Below are 20705 nucleotides of genomic sequence, written 5' to 3'. Positions count from 1 at the left end.
ATCACACCCCACCCCCACCCTCTCCCCAGCCCCTGGCAAGCACCACTCTACTTTCTGTCTTTATAAATTCGACTGCTCTAGGTACATCATGGAAGTGGAGTCATACAGTGTTTGTCCTGTTGTGACTGCTTATTTCACTTAGTATAATGTCCTCAAGGTTCATCCGTGTTGCAGCTCATATCAGAATTTCCTTCTTTTTTAAGGTTGCATGATGTTCCATCGTATGTATACATCACGTTTTGTTTTTGCATTTATCGGTCAATGGACACTTGAGTTTCTTCTACTTCTTGGCTACTGTGAATAATGCTGCTATGAACATGGGTGTACAAATATCTCTTCAAGAGTCTGCTTTCAATTCTTTTGGGCATATACTCAGAAGTGGAATTGCTAGATCATATGGTGGTTCTATTTTTAATTTTTTTAAGAATTGCCATACTGTTTTTCACAGAGGCCGCACCACCCTGGCATCCTTTTCACCTGGACTGTTTCCTCCTGAGCAGACTCCTAGGTGGCATTAGAGGGAGCCTGAGGCATAGATTGAAGTGGTAGCCATTGTTACGATGGTGGTCTGGACCCTCTATGGGCCTATCCCAGGGAATTTAGAGCAAACGAGGGAGGAGGGACTGGAGACAAGGAAATCCAGGGTGGATACTTGGAGACTCCACTAAATAGGGCGGGAGTAACTTATTTTGCACAAAGATAAATGATTTTGCCTTAGTTTGTGGGCAGATGGAGGGCAAAGGGGTTCTTGATAACTAGGCATTCAAAGGCCTAACATCTATTCAATGTATCACATCCACATTTTCTTTGGGGCTTTAGGTGTAAGTGCTGGCATATTTATAGAACAGATGGTGAAGAAGAGGAGGGAATAGCAGCTGATAAAACAACTGTGGAAGCCACCCACTTTTTCCCAATAGACATCGTGAGAATACCTGAATAAAAAGGTAGTCCTTAGAAATATGGCTGCTGTGGTATGGTTCAGTGCTGGCCCTAAGGCCAGAAGCCCCCCTGTGTTGACTATTCGGGGGCTTCTTCAAGCAATTTGAAGTATTTCTGTTTTCTAAATCTTGATGCTTTCTTGCTAGGGCCAACCTAGCATTAACTTCCATTTGAAGTGGGCATTACGTGGTCACGAGGGTAGGGACCTTCAGGACTGTAGATCTGGGGGACTCATTACTGTTTTTTTTTAAATTTTTTATTGAGTTAATGATAGGTTACAATCTTGTGAAATTTCAGTTGTACATTAATGTTTGTCAGTCATGTTGTAGGTGCACCACTTCACCCTGCATGCCCACCCCCCACCCCACCTTTCCCCTGGTATCCACTAAACTGTTCTTGGTCCATAGTTTTAAATTCCTCATATGAGTGGAGTCATACACAGATTATCCTTCTCTCGCTGGCTTATTTCACTTAACATAATTCCCTCAAGGTCCATCCATGTTATTGCAAATGGAATGATTTTGTTCTGTTTTACAGCTGAGTAGTATTCCATTGTATATATGTACCACATCTTCTTTATCCATTCATCTGTTGCTGGGCACTTAGGCTGCTTCCATGTCTTGGCTATTGTAAATAATGCTGCAATGAACATTGGGGTGCATAGGACTTTTGGGATGGCTGACTTCAAGCTCTTTGGATAAATACCCAGTAGTGGGATGGCTGGATCGTATGGTAGTTCTATTTTTAATTTTTTGAGGAATCTCCATACTGTTTTCCATAGTGGCTGCACCAGTTTGCATTCCCACCAGCAGTGTATGAGGGTTCCTTTTTCTCCGCAACCTCGCCAACATTTGTTGCTATTAGTTTTAGATATTTTTGTCATTCTAATGGGTGTAAGGTGATATCTTAGTGTAGTTTTGATTTGCATTTCCCTGATGATCAGCAAGGATGAGCATCTTTTCATGTGCCTATTGGCCATCAGTATATCTTCTTTGGAGAAATGTCTGTTCATGTCTCCAGCCCATTTTTTGATTGGGTTGTTTGATGTTTTGTTGTTGAATTGCGAGAGTTCTTTATATATTATGGATATTAAGCCTTTGTCAGATATATGACTTGCAAATATTTTTTCCCAGTTAGTGGGTTGTTTTTTTGTTTCAATCCTGTTTTCATTTGCCTTGAAGAAGCTCTTTAGTCTGATGAAGTCCCATTTGTTTATTCTTTCTATTGTTTCCCTTCTCTGAGAAGGCGTGGTGTCCGAAAAGATCCTTTTAATACTGATGTCAAAGAGTGTACTGCCTACGTTTTCTTCTAGAAGCCTTATGGTTTCAGGTCTAACCTTTAGGTCTTTGATCCATTTTGAGTTTATTTTGGTGAATGGTGAAAAAGAATGGTCAATTTTCATTCTTTTACATGTGGCTTTCCAGTTTTCCCAGCACCATTTGTTGAAAAGACTTTCTTTTCTCCATTGTATGCCCTCAGCTCCTTTGTCAAAGATAAGCTTTCCATAGATGTGTGGTTTTATTTCTGGGCTTTCAATTCTGTTCCATTGATCTGTGCACCTGTTTTTGTACCAGTACCATGCTGTTTTGATTACTGTAGCTTTGTAGTATGTTTTGAAGTCAGGGATTGTGATGCCTCCCGTTTTGTTCTTTTTTCTCAGGATTGCTTTAGAAATTCGGGGTCTTTTGTTGCCCCATATGAATTTTAGGATTCTTTGTCCTAATTCTGTAAAGAATGTCATTGGGATTCTGATTGGGATGGCGTTGAATCTGTAGATTGCTTTAGGTAGAACGGACATTTTAACTATGTTTATTCTTCCAATCCATGTACATGGAATGTCTTTCCATCTCCTTATGCCATCATCCAATTCTCTCAGAAAGGCCTTGTAATTTTCATTATATAGGTCTTTCACTTCCTTAGTTAAATTTACCCCAAGGTATTTTATTCTTTTTGTTGCGATTGTGAATGGTATTGTGTTCTTGAGTTCTTTTTCTGTTGGTTCATTACTGGAGTATAGAAATGCTACTGATTTATGCAAATTGATTTTATACCCTGCAACTTTGCTGTAGTTGTTGATTACTTCTAACAGTTTTCCAATGGATTCTTTGGGGTTTTCTATATATAAGATCATGTCGTCTGCAAACAGTGAGAGTTTCACTTCTTCCCTCCCTATTTGGATTCCTTTTATTCCTTTTTCTTGCCTGATTGCTCTGGCCAGGACCTCCAGTACTATGTTAAATAAGAGTGGTGATAGAGGGCATCCTTGTCTCCTTCCTGTTTTCAGGGGGATGGCGTTCAGTTTTTGCCCATTGAGTATGATGTTGGCTATGGGTTTGTCATATATGGCCTTTATTATGTTGAGGTAGTTTCCTTCTATGCCCATTTTGTTCAGAGTTTTTATCATAAATGGCTGTTGGATCTTGTCAAATGCCTTCTCTGTATCTATTGAGATGATCATGTGGTTTTTATTCCTCAGTTTGCTGATGTGGCATATCACGTTGATTGATTTGCGGATGTTGAACCATCCCGGTGTCCCTGGTATGAATCCCACCTGATTATGATGTATGATCCTTTTGATGAATTGCTGAATTCTGGTTGCCAAAATTTTGTTTAGAATTTTTGCATCTATGTTCATCAGTGATATTGGCCTGTAGTTCTCTTTTTTCGTGGTGTCCTTGTCAGGTTTTGGTATCAGCGTGATGTTGGCCTCATAGAATGTGTCAGGAAGTGTTCCATCTTCCCAAATTTTTTGGAATAGCTTGAAAAGGATAGGTATTAAATCCTCTCTGAAAGTTTGGTAGAATTCCCCAGGAAAGCCATCTGGTCCTGGGGTTTTATTCTTTGGGATGTTTTTGATTGCTGTTTCAATCTCTTTCCTTGTGATTGGTCTGTTCAAATTGTCTGCCTCCTCTTGAGTGAGCTTTGGGAGATTGTAGGAGTTGGGGGACTCATTATTATCCTGCTTCTTCCAAATACTTTAGTTTTGGCCTTCTCCATTTCATCATGGAAAAAACCCCTCAGTTACGGAACATATTTTTTCCTAATTTTGAAAATAATGTATGGCTACCATCTACAATGTTTCAAGGAAAAAAAAAAATAAATGCCCTACTCCAAAGGGTAATCATTATCCAGTAGTTTGTTTCTTTCCAAAATTATTTAAAGTTGGTATTATTCTCATTTAACAGAAAAGAGGCTGGGGAGATGAAAACATGTGCCCAAAATTAGACTGCATGTTGGAAATGGAGTTGGGACAAGAACACACGTCTTTGAAGTCAACTCTTTGTCCACCAGTCTTTCTCCTCCACCATAGGCTCTGGAGTGACCATTGGAGGCCAGATGTCAACTTGCAGAAAGATTCAAAGAAGCTACCAATTCACCACCTTCATAAAATTTACTAATCTTGATCTCTCCAAAGTGTCAGTTTATAAACCTCTTTTTTTTTTTTTTTAAGATTGGCCCTGAGCTAACATCTTTTGCCAATCTTCCTCTTTTTTCTTTTTTTTCTCTCTCTCTCTTTTTTTTCTCCCCAAAGCACCATTACATAGTTGTAGCTCCTAGTTGTATGCCCTTCTAGTTCTGCTATGTGGGATGCCGCCTCACCATGGCTTGACGAGTGGTGCTAGGTCCCTGCCCAGGATCCCAACCAGCGAACTTGGGCAACCAAAGTGGAGCCCATGAACTTAACCACTCTGCCACGGGGCCGGCCCCTATAAACCTCTTTATCTTATACTTGTGGGCACACTAAACTCATTTAAATATAAACAAAATAAAATAAGAATTGAGGTTATTGGAATAGGTATAACTCCAAAGGAATCTTAGGGAAGACGATCATTAGCTGGCAAATATTTTTGTATTCATGAGTGCGTTGGTACCAGCATATTTTTTAAGTTGTCTTGATAACATACGAACCTTGAACTTCTATTATAGGGATTTATAAGACGTAAAATGGAGTCGACTTCTTGCCCAACTGAGTTTTAGATCAAATGGCAAAGAGGTCTTCATCTGCTCCTTTGATTTAGAACAATAACTATTTTTTTCCTGCTAAGCCTATTTTTTAAAGTCCATAGTTAATTAAGAACAAGTTACCTAAACATATGTCCTTTACCTTATCAAGTATGCACCAAGAGCGTGGCCATATATGTTAAGTAGCAACAGGAGTGCCTCTGTGATTTTGAAGATGACTTTTAATTCTTTTTTCGTCTTGCAATAGCTGTTCAGGGAATTGTTGACTGTTCATGTTTTATTTCCTTTTGTTACAAAATTTTCATAGTTTGCAAAAACAAAAGTTATGAGCTATGTGTCCTTTATTTGCTACTCCCTGTGAGAAAGGTTAAGATAAAGAAGATTCAGTGATGGCCATTGTTGGAGGAGAATAATGCTGCTGGTACCTGGTAGATAGGAATGGGGAGAAAAAAATTATTTCAGTACTGTTCTGATTAGGACTAGATTCAGCTTTATAGGAGACAAAAATATAGCAGTGGCATAGAAAAGATAAAAGTTAAAATCTCTATCACATAAAAGATGCTCAGAGTTGGCAGTCCAGGGCTGGTATGGTTCCTCCCTGAGGTTTTCAGATACTCAGTTTCCTTCTAGTTGATTAGTCTGTTATTCTTAGGATGTAGCTTTTGTCTTTATGATCTTTAGGGTCAAAAATGGCTGCTAGAGCTCCAGCCATCATATCTGTGTTACTTTTAAAGAGGAGGAACTTTTCAGAAACTCTATACAATGCTTTAGCTTATATCCCATTCTCCAAAACCTAGTCATATGGCCACACTTAGCTGCAAGGTAGGCTAGGGAATATAGTATTTACTATGGACGGCAATAAGCTGGAATAAAAATTGAGGTTCTGTTATTGAAAAGGGGAGAAATGGATATTGAGAGAAAAATTGCATCCTGTGACACAGTACATTCATTTTGCTACCCAAATATCTATGCATACCTTTTTTTTTTTTTAACCTTCTTATTACCTGGATTGAGATTATAACTGCTAGAGCTCCAGAGCCATCTTGGATCAAGACATAACTTGAGAATAAAAGCCACACACAGCAGAGCAATAAGATTAAGGGCACATGAGCACATGAGTCCCTGGCACTGTGGGGCTGTGCACAGACTACCTCTAGACTTCCATGTGAGAGAGAGGTACACATCTGATTCGATTAAGCCATTTTTATTAGGGTTTTGATGGCTGCAGCTGAGCTTAATCTTAACTGATACAGGTTTAATATAAACTTATAAAATTGCTTTCTTTTGAAGAGTGTATCTTACTTTGTCTGCCAGTGCAGGTGGACTGACCATCCATCTATGCATCCTGGCCTACTATGTGCCAGGCAGCAGGCATTCAAAGATGGCTAAGATGTAGATCTTATCTGTACCACCTCTCATTCCAGTGAGCAAGAAGCAAACCAATGCAGTAAAGGGACCAGTTGCTTTAGTAGAAATCTGTATAAAGGAGAGTGGAGCCCAGAGATATTTGCAATATTCTCTGCTGCCATCTTTAGACTGAAAAAAAAACCCCGAAAAAAACCTTATAAATCGTTTTGGGATATTGACCGTAGCATATTTTTCTTCATCGTTAACATTATCATTATGCTAATCACCTATAATTATTTCTTAGATATGCAAAATTTGGAGAGATATATATATTTTGCTTATATTGGGAGGACGATGTTATCAGATTAAAGACAAATTTCCCCTTGAGAAACTTCCAGTATAACTGGAGCACAATATTTTTACATAAAACGGAAGGTAGATTGGCTTCTTATAACCTGCTCAAGAGGTAGTGAGCATTTTAGGTGAGAAGAAGCGTACTTCCCATGTTGGGTGTTGGAGTAAGCTGAAACCTTACTGACTAGCTATTATTGGCATGACGATGAGTCATCCTAGCACCTACGTGTTCCAAACCGTTCTGATCTTATTTGATTTTTCACAGCAACTTCTATTTTATAGACGAGGAGACTGAAGCTCATTAGAGGTTAGGCAACTTGCCCAAGGTCACGCCAGTGGGGAACAGTGGAGTCAGGACTTGAATTCAGGTCTGGGACTCTTTTTATATTCCATCCACGTGTCGATAACAACCTTACCGTGGAGACAGCCGCGGAAGCAGAATGAGGCGGAAGTTAGCGGAAGCTGGAGAGGAAAAAAGGTTAAACTCGTTTGAAGTTTTCTGGCTCAGCTAGGAAAACACTGCTGCTGTTATCAGGTAATTGAAGTGTCAGGGTGACGCTGTCAGAGGGCTGGATGAATTTGTTCCTGTTGGCCTATATGTGGCTGCTAAGGGAGCTGTACAGGCGCAGTTTTCAGTTGAAGAAACTCTCCGGCAGTCGTGGGAGTTCCTGTTTAGAAGCAACTCTTCTAACAGGCAAAATCAATGTCACTGAAGTTTTTGCTTATGTTACTGCCTCCGACACTGTTTGATCCTTACATAAAAGAGACATTTGTCATTTGACAAGACTAAGACTGGAAAGATCGTGGAGGCTTCCCCCAGCTTTGTTGCACAAATGTCTGCAAACTCAGATTCCCTGGTGTGTTTTCATTGCAAAGTCTAGGTCACCCAGGGGGCCTCCCCTTGTCCTTTGAGGTTCGTGAAATATTCCTCCCACTCCTGACGAGTCTGAGGAACGGACCTCGATCATCTTCCCAGCTTTGGCGATGAAAGAGTCTAGACTTCCTTGGCTTCATTTTTATCTCTATCCTCCTTTTTCTTTCTCTTGGCTCTTGTTCTTGTTCCCACAGTGACTACCCACCCCTGTGTGACTGTCCCTCTCTTCCTTTCCTGGGACCCCACCCCTTCTATCCTGGTCTCCACCCAATCTCAAAGCTCACACCTTCCAGCCCCAGAAATGGTGAGTTATATGGAAAAGCTGTCATTGGTCCTCTGGATTTTCGGCATCTTAACTCCCTGATTTTGGTTCAACTGCTGCCCAGACAATTGGAAAGAAATAGCCCCAGCCCTTGTTTTCTCAGTGAGCAACTAGATTTTGGTGTTGGTTCATGGCATACATACCTTTGGTTGTTTTTCATTTTCAATTCTGGGACATGCCTTTTTTGGAGGCCCGTGTCTTTCACTTATAGAAGCTTGGCTGATAGATGACTGGGAAAACGTGTTTGAAATACCAGATCCTAGAAGTTGTGTCTTATGTTACAGACACTTAGAAAGAGGTGCATTTTAATTGTTTGTTGAAAGGGTTGGAATTTTGTTATCGTGTCTACCACATTGGGAGGCAGTCAAGAAATCTTATAGGAAAAAAGTGGTAGTTATTGATCCTTTTGCCCCCTCCTGTTGGAGGTATTTTTAAAGTATCCCTTCTTCTTATTGCCCTGGTATGTTCTTGAATAAATATGGAGTGAGCCAGGGCCCTACAGAATCTCCTCAAATCACATGACTTTCCACTCCTAGTGTTGAAAATATTTCATTTTTTACATAACATTTTAAGCAATATCCCATTAAAAAAACTAACGGATGTTCATTTTTAGGGAATTAGAAAGTATACGAAACCACAAAATAAAACTATAAAAATCATCCATAACGATGATAAAGTTGTTATGTTTTATCTTATTTCCTTTGTTTAGAGGGTGATAGAACCTTTATTGGGTAATCATACACTTGTTAGTGTCACTAGAGATTAGCAAATTTTGGGAAACACCTACTGAGAAAGAGAAAGGTGTCTTGATTCTCTCTAAAGTGCTGGAATCTTCTGTGAGCCAGTTAACAGTAACATTCATTCTTTTTGCTCAGTTGTCACATGTCAACGATTCTAGTGGTAGGCATCTAAAAGTGTGTCTGAGAAGTCAGTGTTCTCAACCATTGTCCATACTGGATGTGAGAAGGGATTTGTTAACTAATAGTAGATGAAGTATCAAGGTTTTGGATAATTTACTTTGTTGATAAATTACAAATGTATTCCAGAGTGAGCCCCCACAATAATATGGTTCTTAGATTCTTGCATTCTGATATACTTTTTGAGTGGGAGAGGAAGGGGTGCACAAACATCTGGCCCGTGGACATGCCTATGGGGCCATATTGACGTGAACATCATCTGGGCTGTGAGCTGGAGCAGAAGAAACATAGAGGTCTGCTGTGGAAGGTCATGCCTCCACTACTCACAACCTTCAGAGGATGTCGCTGGTTTCCATTGACAAGTCACCCACTGGAAATGGTAAGTAGAGAAAGAGGGTGGCAGTGGAGTATAGGTCTATGGAGTATGGGCCACTGTGATAATCTGAGTTTCTGAAGCTGAAACTCAGTTGAGATTATTATTATGTATGTAAATAGCACATGAAATGAACTGACATAAGCCCTTCAGACATTGGTTATCAACTGAGTCAAAAATTTTCAGCAAGAAAACAGAGAAGGAAAGCCTCCTGCAGAGAAAATAGCTGAAATCTGGCCTTTTGATACATGTAGCCATTTCTGACAGGAGGCAGAAGGCTGGCACTGATTCTTTGGCATTCACCAGGAAGGGTCGCCCTTGCAGGTTGTGGGGGCTTGCTTGTCTTAGCTCCACAGCTTTTAGTGGCTCCTTCTCTCCTTCTCTGAGTTTTACAGGGTCAACTCCCCTGCAGATTTTTTTGTGGAGAACGGTTATGGTAGAACTAGAAAACTCTTCCCTGAACTGGGCAATTTGTACTTAACTTGAGGACTTTCAAATATGACCAGTCTACAGTTAATCTAAACCCGGGAGAACCCGCGGGTCCCCTCACTCTCCAAATCGCTGCAGCAGACATGGGAAGGCTGGCCAGGTGCGTAAGGGAGGGAATCACTGCTTTTGTTTTCACAGCAATGTCTTTCTTTCCACAGGCCCAGGCTGTTGTTAATTCTAGTTTGAACTATCCCTTGCAGTTTGTCAACGTGGAGGAGGAAAGTTGAAGGTCTTGTATTTGGCCATATATTTTTATGCAGTGTTTATTTTTGCCTAGTGAAATATGAGGAATTGTAGGAAATTAGGCTAACGTCATAGGCATAATATAAAGGGCTGGGCTGGAAGGAAATCAAATTCTGAGTGTCGGCTCTGTGCTAGAGGCTGTGAACATGAGGTTATGACTCTGAGTCAGACAGGTCCCTGCCCCAAAGGACAGGGGCAGGGGGAGACGGGGAGTGCTCTGATATAGGCATGCAGAGTTGCATAGGGCAGGGCCCCTAACCCACTGTTGGAGGTTGTAGGGATCACAGAAGGCCTCCAAGTATCCGAGGCAACAGGGATTTGTCGTGTGCATTCACAGGGAAGTAAGCAAGCAGAGAATATTGAGTCTGCAGCCGATCACTGAGGCCGTGTGCGGAAAATGGTGACCCCTTTCATTCCCAAGCGCCTTGTCAGGTCTTGTGGGGCCATCTCTCTCCTTCCATGCTTCAACTGCTGCTACCTACGGCAGCCTTTCCTGTCTCTTGTTCCTCACCTCACGATTTTTGCTTCCTCTTGCCTTCTAGGCTTCCTGGCTTCTGCTCCCTGCTGCTTCTTGTGATGTTTCTCTGCTTACTTGCTGCTACACCAGCTGCTTCAACTTCTGCTGCTGGCTGTGACAGACTCTTGCAACCCAGCTTCCTGAGAGAAGATCTGATGCGACCTGATTGGTTCATCCACAGGGTAGAGGTCCCCTCTGGCAGAATTTTCCTGCCTTGTCTTGCCAGAGGCCACTGGGAAGCTCTTGTTTGACTCAGGCGCTGCTGCTCACATCAGATGAGGCCATGGAGGCAGGACCCTCTTAGAAGACAGCAGCCTCTGTCGAAACAATTGCTCAAGGTGGGCTCATTCCTCAAAGAAAGGCTGTGGGCTGTCGTAAAGGGGAGACCTTTGTGCTGGACACTTGTGTCTACAAGTTTTTCCTGAACTTCTCTACATGATGGAGGGAAGAAGACTCAACTTGCAAGGGAGATCCTGGAGAAGCGAAGAGGCTGGGTGCTGGGTCAGAGGGCAGAGAGAGAGGATCCAGCCTCCCTCACCTCCAGATTGTGGGGTCACCAAGAGGAATTTGAGAATATATGTCATAGATTCTTAATATGTGCCTGATGCAAATCTTTCCTCTTGTTCCCTTCTCTATAGTACCTGTTAATTATTTTGTAAGAGTGGTATTGAATATGGGGGTGGTCAATATGATGCAGCCTGGAAACAGTATGTAAAGGTGTGGGAACCAGAAGCAGAGAGGGTCATCCCCTAGATTGGCTGAAATTACAGGGAAGACTTTGGACATTCAACAGCCTAGAATTGGATGTTTGGGTTGAGGTTACCCGAATCTCTAAGGGATAGAGTGGTCCTACTTAACCTATAGATGTCATATAAAAGGCCATGCCTAGGCATAAAGATGGGGTCAGACACCAAGGGCACAGTGTGAATGAATATTAGGTCCAAACACGTGGATGAAATGAAAAACCAGGAGGCCACAGTGGAGGGGGCCAAGAGGCTACAGAGCTGCTAGAATGTGGGTCAGGGCCTTTTGTAAAGGGATGGCCTCACCAGTGGCTGGAAGGCATCCTTTAGGGACACTTTGATGATTAGGAAAAGGGAAGCAAGAATGATGGAGAGAGGACCAGACACCCAATCTCAACACAAATCCTTTCCTTTCAACAGAAGTCCCTTTCTGCCACCTAGCAGAGCTGCCTCTGGTAGATGTGATAAAATGCCTAAGAAAAATGCTCTGCAAATCCACATCCCTTCCTTTCTCTCTTTTAGTTCAGTGCCTCCACTTCCTCTTCCTCTGGATCCTCTGTGAAAGATAGCCCCAGCCTCGATGAAGTCCTTGATAAAACCCAGCTTTGATACACACCATGAAAATGAATATAGGAACATGAAGGAAGTAAGCTACGGAGTGGATTTTTGAGCCTGCATTGCTGTTGGTCACCTGCCTCCTTTGGCTGTAATAGAAGTCATGCAGCTTAAAAACTCTGGCTGCTGATTTGAAAATTTACCCCATGCAGTGATTGATAATAGAAGCTTTCAGGAATTAATAAAAAAAAGAGGGGGAGGGGAGCAAGCAAGTACTGGGGAGATATGTGGATAAATATAGGGTTCAGATGTTGAAAATGAGGGTGATTAAATCTCTGACAGTTCACCTTCACCTGAGCCCCTGAACACCAGCTCAGATGTCCAGATTTCCCATGTCTCTGATACAAGTAGGAAAACAGGCACAAGGAAGGATTGGAGGCTGGCAAGCTGTCATGTCCATCTTGGTATCATTGTTGAAAGAGGTGCATGAACTGGCCCTGATGGCCTAGTGGTTAAAGCTCCACACACTTCACTTTGGTGGCCTGGGTTTGGTTCCCAGGTGCAGAACCACAGCACTCATCTGTCAGTAGCCATGCTGTGGTGGCAGCTCACTTAGAAGAACCAGAACAACTTACAACTATACACAACTAGGTACTGGGGCTTTGGAGGAGAAAAAGGAAGAAAAAAGGGGGAAGGTTGGCAACAGATGCTGGCTTAGGGTGAATCCTCCTCTGCCAAAAAAAGAGAGAGAGAGAGAGAGAGAAACTGCTATTAAAATAGATAGAGAAAGAAAGAAAGAAAGAAGTGCGGTGACCAGGTTTCCACTGGTGGCTTATTTTGAACCAACCATTGGCAGAAAAATGAGGCCTGGCCATTGACACAGATTTGTCTCCAGTCTCTTCCTGCACTTGTAGTAGCCATTTGACCATTCCTAGCAAGATTTGCTGCGGACAGTGAGCTACCTAAAGGGCTGAATGAAGCAGAAGTTAAAAAAAAGTCGTTGTGTCTGACAGGGGTGTTCTCCAAAGAGGGAAGGTGTTGCCTCGTCTTCCCCTGTTTGCCTTTATAGCAGAGTCTTTCCCTTCACTTGGGGTCTTTCATTAGATTATAGCCCTTTTCTATAGAGGTCCTTGGTTCTATTAGAATTTTTCTTAGGGGCCACTCAGTGGTTCAGATTTTAATGGAAGGATGTTTGATGGGACTTAACTTTGTTTAGGCTGAGCTTGAGGCTGAGGGGAGTGCTGTGATCTGTCCTGTTTCTTGTTGTCAAGGAAGGAAGGAAAGAAGGAAAGAAGGAACTTACACCAAGTATCATGCATGGTGCATTCTTAGAGAAACTGTCTTAAGAGTCAGCACTGGTTTTAGCAGACTAGAAGGAATTTATACTCCAGAATAGCAAGTTCTGAAATGCAGCCACATAGTCAAAACACTTGAAGAACTTATAAATACTGATGCCTGGGCTTCATTCCCAGAGACTCTGATTCAATCGGTATATTAGTTGGGGCTGCCATAACAAAGTACCACAGACTGGATGGCTGAGACAACAGATATTTATTGTCTCCCAGTCTGGAGGCTGGAAGTCAGAGACCAAGGTGTGGGCAGGGTTGGTTTCTCCTGAGGCCTCTCTCCTTGGTTTGCAGACAGCTGCCTTCTCCCTGTGTCCCCACATCATCGTCCCTCTTACTTGTCTGTGTCCTAATCTCCTCTTCTTACAAGGGCACAGTCATATTGGATTAGGGCCCATTTTAATGACCTCACTTTACCTTTATCACCTCTTTAAAGACCCCATCTCACAGACAGGCTCATTCTGAAGTACTGCAAGTTAGGACTTCAACGTACAAATTTTGAGGGGGATACAACACATCCTCTCAACAGTTTGCCTGGGTGGATCCTGGCCATCAGACTTTTAAAGTCTCCCCTGGAGAATCCACTTGCAGCTGAGGTTGAGAATCACTGTTCCAGATGGTTCCCTCCTAGCATCCAGGACCAGCTGTTTGGAATATAATCCTTGGACAGTCAAGTTTTTTACATTGTGAAAGTGTTGGGAACTTGTGTGGGAAAAGGCTTCTGTAAGCAGAGCCATGTGAAGAGTTTTTGATACCAAACAAGGTGACCGTGGAGAGTCTTTGTGAAAAAGTCCTTTCCACTGACCTGGGGAGAGAGAGCTCTGATTTCACACATTGGGGTCCAGTAAGCAGGGTGCTTACTACACTTGAGGAGACCAAACTCTGAGGACAGTCAGCCTCTTTTACTCCATTGCAGAATTTTCTAAGCTTTGTGATCTGTGGTTCGGTTTCCTGAATTGACCTACCCCCTAGGAAGGGAGCACCCTGCACAGGCAGCTGCTCTCAGTTCTTGGGCCAGGAATACAGTAGAACCTTACATAACCCTGCAGTTGAGCTCTTGGAAAGAAACGCCTGCCTCATGTGAAAATGCTTAATGAGAGGTGAACAATTAATGGGAGGATGGAGCTCCGTTCCCAGGCAGACTGGGAGCAAGTGGTGACTAGTGTGCGGGGGCTGAGCGTCGTCGTGATGCGGTGCTCATCCTGACTCATGCATAGCTCACCCAGCTCACGCACTGATGTCTCAATAGCTCATCCCCCGGCAAGGAGTCTGTTTCTATGTTGGTCTTGCCCTGGAAACTCAGTGTTGGCGTTTTAAAGGACTGCTAATTCTTTCAAAGAATTGCTTTGTGAATCTGTCTTTTCTTCTTGTTCATATCTGATGGTTGTCTGGCATCTCCTCTGACTCCCTGGCTAGTTATTCACAGGTAACGGGAAGATTTCTTCCACCTTAGTCCTCATAAACGTCAGAAGGCCCTCAAGCTCCCCTCTCTATTTCCCTTGTCCTTAGTTTTCTCATTGAGGAAGACAAACTCGACTGCTACCCCATTCACTCTCCAGCTTACAATGCGTGTCAGGCGCTGGTATAAGGGCTTTACTGACTTTACCCCATTTAATCCTCACATAGGGCCAATGCAGTCAGTGTGATTATTATTATCCCCATTTTACAGATAAGAGAATCAAGGCTTAGAATGGTGAAGAGCTGCCTGGGATTATCCAGTGGTGGTAGAGTTGGATTTAAATCTATGTCATGCTGACTCCAAGTCTTATTCCTAGCCATTGCACATTCTGAGCCATGTTGACATGTCACTGGTAATGTCATCCAATCACATGGCTTTAAAATCCATCTGTATGGTGGGCAAATCTCACATTTTCACCTCTAACCTAGACCCTCCCCTGAGCTCCAGGCTTGGGTGTCCAACTGCCTACCAACACTATCACTTGGATTTCCAACAGGCACCTCAAACCTAACCTGTCCCGATCATAGCTCCAGATTATCCTTTCTCTTCATAAGCATGATCCTGCTATGTCTTCTCCCCTCTCCATAAATTTGTTTCCGTTCAGTCACTCAGATCAACATATGGGAGTCAGCCTTGACTCCTCTCTTTCTTTCACAGCCCACAGGCAAGTCCTCAGCAAATCCACTGAGACTAATAATATCCAGAATCCAACTACGTCTTCCCACCTCCACTGTTAGTGCTCTCCTGCTGTCTGTTCCCCACAAAGTCGTCAGAGTGAGTCAGCTTATGTCACTCCCTTGCTTGAAACCCTTTGGTGCCTTCCTGTCTCATTCAGAGGGTGTGCTGTTAAGTTATTGCCTTTCAACTCCTAACCCATCCTTCTCTACTTGATTTTATGTTGCTAGGCTGGGCCCCCGGAAACCACCTTTCTCCTCTGTCAGCTGCCTCCCTGTTGGGCTCAGCCGGAGGGTGAGACTGCATCCTCATCCTGCTAGAAGAGTGCTAGAGGGAGACTGTGCCAGGAGAGGGACTTCCTCCTTCCTGTTTTGTTTTCTCTGCGTTTCCCGTCAGCTTGCAGCTCATGTGAGTGGCACCCCAGCCCCACTGCCTCACCCCGGCAGTGGCACTTCCTTCCTGTAGCCATAGTTGAACCCACTTTACAACCTTTCCCACATTCAAGAACCAGCCTCACTCTGTGTCCTCAGGGACACTAGAACCAGCTGCCGTCACCTCCTCTTCAGTGATCTGCACTCTAGCCCCATGGGACCCTCTTCTGAGCTTCTAGATTTGAATAATCTGCCTCTTGTTTCCCCCGTCTGAGGGCGGAGACGGCTTCCGGCAGTTGCCCTCTCTTTTACCCTTTCAGTTGCCTGGTTAATGACTTTATTCCTAATTAATATTTCTTTATATTAAATGAGCTCTGTTGAAATAACTCATGTGGCTTCTGGCTCCCGACTGAGCCCTGACTGATACGCTGGGTCAAAGCCAAAGTCCTTTAAATGGTTTGTAAGGTCGTCTGGAAGCTGGCTTCCACCGCCTCTCCTGTCTCAGCGTCTTCCACTCTCTGCCTGCTCACTCTCTTCTAGCCCCTCTGGCTCCTGCTATTCTGCAAACAATGCCAACTCTCTCCAGCCTCAGGGTCTATACTGTTTCTCATCCTTTTGCCTGAAAAACACTCCCTATCATTCTGCATGGCTTCTCCTTCACCTCCTTAGGGTCTCTCAGATATGTCACCTCTTCAGTGAGATGTTCCCTGGTCACCCTACATGATCCACATACCTCCCCTCCCCGGGGCGATTCCTATCATTCTAAATCTGTCTTGTTTTCCCCATAGCACCTATCACCATCTGATAGTCTATATATTTACTTGTTTGTTAGTTGCTTGTCTCCTCCTAACAGAGGAATGGAAGATCCAGGAGGGCAGAGACTTTTCCCACTTTGATGATTGCTACATCCCAGGCTTTAGGACTCATGCCTTGCATGCAGTAAATGCTTGATAAATATGGGTTGGATGAATAAATGAATTGAAGTTCTGGACTCTCAGGATTAAGACTAAGGTGCCCCAGGCCAAGGTGGCCCTGTTCTTGTGTCTTGGGTGGAGGTGGGGAGATCCTAAAGAGGATGCTGGCCTCGTAGGAAAATGACCATAGATGCTTTCTCCGTTGATGTGTGAGGGAGAGCCAGGTTGGCAGTGCGCTGCCCACAGTGTGCATGGACTTGGGGTAGACTTTTGAGGAATGTGTAATAATTCTTTTTCCTTTCTTCCAATTGCTATTGCTAGATCTGAAAAACAAACAAACACAAAAACAAAACAAAAAAGACCCACAGCAAAACTTAGGAGCCACTGTGGTGTCTGAACTTTACCCTCAATTACCACTCTAACTGGCTTTTGAACTAGTGGACACTGAGGGGCTGCCGTGCTAGAACACTATCCTGAGAACTTTATGGACCATTCTAAGTAGTTAGCAGCTGCTATGGGCTTAATTCATAGTGAGATAGCCTGGGAATGTTGGTTGTTGTCTTTCTGTTGTTGTCGTCTGTGTATAGACTGTATCTGTGAGGGTGGATCTGCTAAGTGGCTTGACGTGCCTCACTCCTAAGATAGAGCCCAACTTCCTAATCCAATATTTTGGGAGGCTGACAACATTTTCAGATCAGGAAGAGGCAAGAGAATTCCTCAACATTAGCCATTAGTGGAGACACAACTTCCGAGGGTCGAAGGTTGCATCCACCCTAAAGCCAGGGCATTACAGGTTACACCCTGCCCTGCTGGATTGTGGGTAAGCTCCCTGGATTACAATGGCAGCTGCTGGGTTCTCCCTGCTGACGTTCATCTGTTCAGTCTTGTTTGCCTTGGATTTCTGCCACCCGGGGTTTCAGAAGGTGCTGAGCTGGCCACTGTTCTTGGCCCCAGAACACAGGTGTGATTGGTGCCATGTTAAATGCTAGTGGCAATTATGGTTGCTGATTTGAAAGGAAGCTAAACACACTGGCTTTCTTCAGGTCAGCTTTGCTTGGCCACATGCAACTTTCCACTTGGGCAAAGGATGGCTGAATTCTTTATTCAGACAGAGTCTTTCAAGGTGTTGTGTTTCTGGGCTCAGATAACTAAACAAGACAACCCTGTGAAGGTGAGTGTTGTCTACACTGCCGTTGAACTTGGTGTCCTGTGAAAGGAGATTCTTAAGCACATAAATCCCCTCACTCTGATTTTGCTCAGTTTTGGCTCCAAATTTTGCTCAGCTTAGAGCTACTACAGCCTTAGTTTACGATTCCACATCTGAAACAAAAAATCTGATTGTATTTTAACTTTTGAACTGTAGGATGCATGGAGGCAGGAGGTAATTAATAAGCACCTTCAGAATATCTAGAACTGTGCTGGGTACTAGGAGGGATCCAAGATTGAAGACTTGGTTAACGTCCTCAAGAAGCTATTGAGAGACATAGGAGGTGCACATACTCAGAGACACAATAAAACAAGGATATAGATAAGCATTAATGTTTGTATAGACAAAAGTACTACAGAAATTCAGAGAGGGGCCACCCCTTGGCTGAGTGGTTAAGCTCGTGTGCTCTGCTTTGGCGACCCAGGGTTTCAATCGTTCAGATCCTGGGCGTGACATGGCACCGCTCATCAGGCCATGCTGAGGTGGCATCCCACATAGCACAACCAGAGGCACTCACAACTAGGATATACAACTATGTACCAGGGGGCTTTGGGGAGAGGAAAAAAAAAAAAAGAAGATTGGCAACAGTTGTTAGCTCAGGTGCCAATCTTTGAAAAACAGAAACAGAGAAAGAATAGATAATTGTGGACCTGTGTTTGCTGGAGAAGCCTTCATTGGAATTTGAAGTGGGCTTGGGACAAGAGTATGGATTTAGATCTGTAAGGAGAAGGACAAAGGATCCTAAGGCCAGGGGCAGCCTGAGTAGGGGCTTGGTGTCAAGAATATGTGTAGCATCCATGGCTTACACAAGTGGATGAGCTCTCTCCAAGGGAGTCATTAGAGAGGGAGATGAGCAGATGGGAAAGGACAGAGCATTGGAGGACACCCAATCTGGTTGAGTAGACAGGATATGTGCATAAAAAAAGATAAGTCAGACTGTTGTTTTGCAATTTAAAACATTAAAGGAAGATTCAAAGGCAAAAAAGATAAGAAATACTTGGCAACTGTACCTGAAAAGCCAAATGAGAGTTACAAACAAGAAGTGCTTCAGGACTTCAGGGGAGGGAGGAAACATCCAGGGCAGGCTTTGTAGAGGAGTGTTGAAGGGGAATAGGTTTTAGGAAAGAGAAGAAGAAGGGGGAGAGGCAGGAGAAAGGGATGCATGGGATGTGAACGGGGCTCAAAGGCAAAACTGACTCTACAAGGTCTCCGGCTACTTAGTGAAGAAGGAGATGGGTATTTGGCCAAGATTGGGATCTTAAGACAAGATGAGAAGGTCTGTAACAGTTCCACTGGGGAAAGGAGCCAGGGAGTGGATGAGGGACAAATACCAGGATTACTGATCACCTGCCAGGGCCCAGCTGTATTTGGATGCTGTGAGTCTGTAGTGGGCCAGGTCTCGGGCTCTGGGCCTTTCTCCAGTTGTGTTTTGTGATTCCAGAGGTTGAGATTGGGAGTAGGTGGGGCTGACTTGAAGGGAAGATCTGAGAGCATAAAGGCTCTCTTGGTGATGAAGGCAGCATTTATACAGCTGAGTACAAGGTTCCTTGGCTGTGGGGAGGATTCTGGAGGAATGGGAGGAGAGTCTGAGGGGTTAGCAGACTGGTGGAGGTGGAGGCAGTCTTGTGCCGATGAGGTCTTAGGGAGACCTTGTTGGCCAACATGACAATAAGCCAAGAGGAAGAAGAATTAGGGAAGCTGGAAGGAGATTATTCAAGAAGGAAACAGAGAATTAAGTGTTTTCTTTAATCCTTCTCGACAAGGAGGAAGTTAGGTTGTCAACAGTAGCATGAATAATATGACAATGATAAGATCACCAACTTAGAAGGTCTTGGAACAAACCATTTTCCAAATTTCTTTAGATTTTCATTGTTTTCTGTCCAAACTTATTTTATTAAACACCCTTTGGTTAATATTTTTTGATAGATTTTAGAAGTTGAAAGAGAAGGAATTGGACTTAGTTTGGAAACTCAACTCAATCATTTCCTAATTGTGAGATCTTGGGCAACTTGCCCAACATTCCACTCTTGGTTTTCTCATCTGTAAAATGGGAATAACAATACCTTTCTTATGGGGCTCTTGTGAAGATAAATGTTAGATTCCAACAAAGGAGGGCTATTGTTATTTTAAAATTAGAATTTCAGAGGAGTTGTGTGTTTCACTATGAGTCGTTCTTCCCCATGGCTCTCCTTTCTCTCTCTCACTCCTCACTTACTTAAACAGGTCTACTTAGATTTGTGATTGGGAATTTGGGGTGCTGAGGCCAGGTAACTGGATGTAAGCCAGTATTTTTCAACAAGTTGCAAATTATGCCATGTTTACGCACAATAAGGGAAGAAGAGGGAATTACTCCTGTGTGTTGGGGCTATCTGTCAAGTCCCAACAGTCTTCATAGGCTAGTTGGGATCTTTTTCTCCTAGACTCACACTGGCCTTGATGGCGGTCTTCTTCCACATTGACTGAGTAAGCGTCACTGTGTTCTGAGTAACCTGGCTCTTGCTGGGAGGGAAGTGGGCAGCATTAGGAAGGAGCACAGAGAGTGACTGATGCTGATGCTGTGGGAAACTACAGAGGACTCCATGAGCCCGACATGTGTGTCAAAACCACCTGAGTTGTGTTTCCAAAAGTAACTCACATCTGTGAAATATATCAGGGAAAATTAAATAAGTTCAAGCAGGAAATAAGTTCAAATATATTTGGAATACATTAAAGAATGGGGAAAAAAATGTCCAAGAGGTCTGATCTCATCTTTCACTCTTTATAGAAAACATTTTGGTTCTCTGGTTACATCTTTTCTTGAGATATATTAGTAGTACTGTGCTCATTTGACAACTATGATATTTCCTTTTTAGTGCTGTATGTAGGATGAAATTTCAGTTCCTAGTTCCTTGATGAGTTCTACTTCCTTGGCATAGAAAGTCTGGAACAGTCCTGGGTTTGGCCAAGATTTTCCTTTGTCTGATGTCATCTGTCTAAAGCACAAGTGAAAACTTTGTGGGCTGATGCCAAGACATGACACTTTATTCTTGCATAAGACTTTTTGCCTATAGACTTCAGATCCTTAGCTCCTTGACAGAAGAGTTGAGAGAACACAGAT

The 20705-nt window shown here is 43.3% G+C and overlaps 1 long non-coding RNA gene across 2 annotated transcripts in view; it reads left to right on the top strand.

Annotated features, from left to right (window-relative positions):
- Positions 1–20705, top strand: part of LOC138919362 (uncharacterized) — a 135844-nt gene that overhangs the window by 87761 nt on the left and 27378 nt on the right. The gene's annotated exons all lie outside the window — the stretch shown is intronic.

Source organism: Equus caballus, chromosome 20 (genome assembly GCF_041296265.1).
Source record: "Equus caballus isolate H_3958 breed thoroughbred chromosome 20, TB-T2T, whole genome shotgun sequence".
Lineage (NCBI taxonomy): Eukaryota > Metazoa > Chordata > Mammalia > Perissodactyla > Equidae > Equus > Equus caballus.
The sequence above is the reverse complement of the archived record's forward strand: the minus strand, read 5'-3'. Positions and strand labels throughout refer to the sequence as shown.